The following is a 4,368-nucleotide window of genomic DNA, read 5'->3' on the forward strand; positions in this document are numbered from 1 at the left end:
AAACCCAACCCACCCGCCTATCCATATCCATTTCAAAAAGTTTTTCTGAAACCCCCCCTGAAAGAGGCGCATAGAAAATATTTTTTTTATAACAGTGTTTCTGAAAATTATCAAAAGTATAAATTAAATATTCCAGCAAACCCTAGGTGTCTTTGGCTGTGTTTGGATGCCTCTTGCAGTGAATCTACTCCAGCAACTCCTTCCTCTCCATCTTCCCCCACGTTTTGGCCATTGAAGACCGGTCTATGCTTGATTTTCAAGCATATTTTCGATCTCTCTTTTGTTCCTTTCCATTTCTTTCTTTCTCCTTGCTGGAGTTTCACCATTTTTCTGTATTTTTGTAGGTGTAGCAGAGGTGGAGACCATTAACCTTGTGCGGGAGTGCGAAACACACCACCAAGGTGAGCCGGCCCTACCTCCATCCGGCTTTCTACACCCTCCGATCGAGAATCGGCGCATAATCCATCTTCGGTGGATCTCCAACATGTAGCAGCTGCAAAGGTGCAATTTTTTGGTGAAGTCCAGCATTCTCGAACTGTGTAGGACGTCCATCTCCAGCCACGGTCCGCTCTTCTTCATCCCCCCGGTCGTCGGATCTTCCAAAAGGTAGGTCTTCTTCTTCCTTCTCTTCTAGCTAAAACCGAATTGGGTGTTGGTTTTCTTTTTATTTTATTTTCTAAGTGTTTCTTGTTTTCTTTTTGTTTTCAACCCTAGAATAGAGTTCATGCATAGGCCAGCACGTTAGCTTAGGTTTATTTGTTTGATTGATTTATTTGAATCGAGTTTTTGTTGATTTTTCATCATTTTCATTAAAATCGGCTAGATCTTCATTTAGCCGATTCTTCCTTTTTTTCATAGGTGTTCTTGGTGCTGTTGTACAGAAAATCCAATAAAAAAAAGTGTTTATTTTGATTCACCTTAGTCGGTTGTTTGTGTGTGGTGATTGTTTGTTCAATTGAAAAGAAAAATAAAAAAAAAAATCGGCTAGACTTATTCTAGCCGATTCTTGATTTTCACAAAAATAATTTTTGTTTTGATTTTTTTTGTCCAGCATGTGTATTGAGTTGTTTTGCTGAAAATCCCATTTTAAAAGTTCATTTTAATTCATTTTATTCGTGGGTTTTGCTCGTCTTGTTTTGATTTTATTTTTGAAAAAGAAAAAAAAATCGGCTAGGATTATTCTAGCCGCTCTTTGTATTTTCGTTAAATGTGTGTGTTATGTTGGAAAATCGTGTGGTTGCTGTGTGTTTTGGGTGTTAACAGCAGTATAAAGTTGTGTTAGTTCATTTCATTCGTTTAGGATAGTTCTAAATAATCGTTTTTAGCATTTTGTGTTTTTAGTGTTTTGGATCTATTGAAAAACAAAAAAATTACAAAAGTCAAATTTTCATTTCTTTATGTTTTAAAATAAATTCCAGCATATTGCTGTTCATGTTTGCTTTTGTGTAATTAGGATTCCTTTTTATTATTTTCTAATTTAGCTTTAGCAAAATAGTGGTTATTTAGTTTTATTGCTTTTTGTTAATTTATATTTTTTTTTAATTTTTGTGTGGATCCTCTTCTTCCCCAAGGTGGGGCGGCAGCCATTAGAGCTCCTATTGAGCTCTAGGTCGATTCTTTTAGAAAGTCTTAATTGCCATTAGTTGAGTTAGGAAGGTGTCTAGGTTTAACGTATTAGGGTTTTCTCTCCTAGCCGTTTTTAGGGGTCAATTAAGTAGATTTTGGGAATTAGGTTAGCATTAACTCCTAGAAAATCGATTTTCCATTTAAGTTCTTTTATTTCCTAGGTAGATTTAATTCTATTAGTTTAGAAAGTAGCCCCAATTGAAGTTGGCTATTAGTTTTGTGATTGTTTGATTGGTAGTTAGATAATATTTAACTTAGTAGTTGAATTGCATTTTATTGTTCAGCATAGTTGCATTTGCATTGTTAGTTAACGTAGTTCTATTCATAATTTGCTTATCGTGTTTTGTTCGTCGTGCATTTAGCGTAGTGGTAATACCCATCTGCATATACACTGTGATACAGTGTCATTTAGACTGCATTAGGTTTAATTTACGTTTTCTAGTGTTTTAATAGATTCATAAAGTGAATAGTGCACTCAAAGATAAAACCGATGTTTGCCCTGTCGCACCAGCATTATTTTCTGTGCAAAAATTCTGTGTTTTCCAAACATTTTTGTTCTATTCACTTTATTGACGTGTTATTTGACTGCAGACCAAATTTCAGCTCATTTGAAGTTGATTTGGTCTGATTTTTAAGCGTTTTGCGAAAACCGCTTTTTCTGGATTTCAAATTACTGGACTTTCGATATCCTGATTTTTCCCATATTTAAAACGCTTATATATGGAGTTCCAGATACTGTTTTTCCATTCTATAAAAACTGTCAGTTTGTTTAATCTGTCAGTTGCAGAACAGAACAAATTTCAGCAAAATTGGACCTCGTTTTCTTTGTCAAACTGTGGTTTTCCGATAACCTGTCAGAATTCTATTTTACACTAGTTAGGGGCAGTTTCGTAATTTTCTTAATTTCGGCATTTTAGACCTGTTTTCAGTAATTTCTGCATTTCAGTAGTTGCATAAGCATCATACAACATTAGTAGAATTAACTTAGTTAATTTTAGACTTAGTTTAGTATTTTATTTAATTATTGATTGATAATTAGCATTTGTTTTGTTATTTTCGTAAAACTAGAATTAGTTTTAGTTATGGTTTGCATTGTTAGAATAGAATACTAACTCTATATTTTTCTGCATTTTTAGGTTGAAAAGCATATTTAATTTCCAGGGTTATTGTCCAAGTGCGAAGATTCTCTAATTGCCAAAAAGACGGAAATACCCTTGGTGTGGAGCAAAAGATTTAGTTGCTTTTTCATTTTCCTTTTAGTGCTTAATTGTAATTGTAGTAACTTTATAATTGTAGATTGATTTTTGTAAATAATAAATCAATTTTTTTTAGAAATATCTTGATTAATTCCTGTTCCCTGAGGATTCGACCCGTACTTACCACTTTGTGGAAAGTCGGTTTTTATATTTTTTGTTGACGATTTTCCAAAGTTTTATTGAAAATAATTGTTTTAAAAAGATCATTTCAAAATATCAACCAAATTTTGGCGCCATTGTCGGGGAACGACGAATTAATTACTTTATTTCTTAGAGTTTGATTTATTAATTTGTTTTAGTTAGTTAATTAGTTGTTTTATTTTTAGTTAGTAGGATTAGTAAGTGAATATAGGATTAACATAGTTAGTAAATATAGGATTCACGTTCTGTTCTTTCTAGGATTCACTTGAAATTCGTTCTGCAAGGAGCGATTAGACAGGTGGGTTTTAGAAAAACTTAGTTTGTGATTTCCTATATTTATCTTTTCAATACTTTAGAGTAGTTTAATTTGTTATTTCATTTACTTAGTTAGATCATTCTGACATAATTAGTTTAGCATATTTGTTTAGTAGTTGTCTATTTTGTGTTATTTACATTTTAGTACCTGTGTAGTTTAGATTTAGAGTTAGGTCGTTTGCTTACATCTGGTCTTAGTACCAGTGTATGCAAGGTCGACGAGGTCTAGGAACCCCATTACACCCATTTGTTGACAACCCAGAGAGAATTTTACATTCTCATCGAAGTTCGACAACAATGGCTGACATGGATCCTCCACCTCCACCCCCAGTTCATTCACGTCCTCTGCGGGAATACTTCATTCCCACAGATTATGTTCAGGCATCCTGCATTCGGAGACCCGATGTAGGAGCGCCGCATTATGAGATTAAGGCCAGCATTATTCAGATGCTTCCATCCTTTTATGGCCTTAGTCATGAGGATCCCTACCGACATTTAGATGAATTCCTCGAAATCTGTTCTACTGTTAAGATACAGAATTTCGATGATGATGCTTTGAGGTTGACTCTATTCCCCTTTTCATTGAAGGACAAAGCCAAGTATTGGCTAAAGTCCTTAGATTCTGTAGAAATAGAGTCATGGGATCAATTACAACAGGAGTTTCTTCGGAAATATTTTCCCATTGGTCGTACGAACCAATATCGTAGAGCCATCACTAGCTTTTCAGAGCTAGATGGTGAGCGCTTTCATGAGACCTGGGAGAGAATGAAGGATCTCCTCAGGAAATGTCCCCATCATCAGGTGCCGAAATGGCAACTGGTGCAGAGCTTCTACGATGGATTGTCTGACAAGAATCGTTAGATGATCGACTCTTCATGTGGAGGGACATTCATGCTGAAGAGCGAGGACGAAGCATGGAGGCTATTTGATACATTGGCCGAGAATTCACTCCACCATGCTTCGAGCTCTCATTCGGATAGAGCCACACCCAGCATTCAGAAGAAAGCTGGTGTTCTTGAGATTCATCCAT

At 35.3% G+C, this 4,368-nt stretch overlaps 1 non-coding gene across 1 annotated transcript; it reads right to left on the bottom strand.

The window, feature by feature from the left end:
- Nucleotides 1-4,038: 4,038 nt before the first annotated feature.
- On the bottom strand, nucleotides 4,039-4,141 carry LOC149826577 (small nucleolar RNA R71). The gene has a single exon (XR_016435842.1). It is a non-coding gene; the product is annotated as a small nucleolar RNA R71 (small nucleolar RNA).
- Nucleotides 4,142-4,368: the final 227 nt, after the last annotated feature.

Source organism: Nuphar pumila, chromosome 10 (genome assembly GCF_984573655.1).
Source record: "Nuphar pumila chromosome 10, dmNupPumi1.hap1.1, whole genome shotgun sequence".
In the NCBI taxonomy this organism is placed as follows: Eukaryota; Viridiplantae; Streptophyta; class Magnoliopsida; order Nymphaeales; family Nymphaeaceae; genus Nuphar; species Nuphar pumila.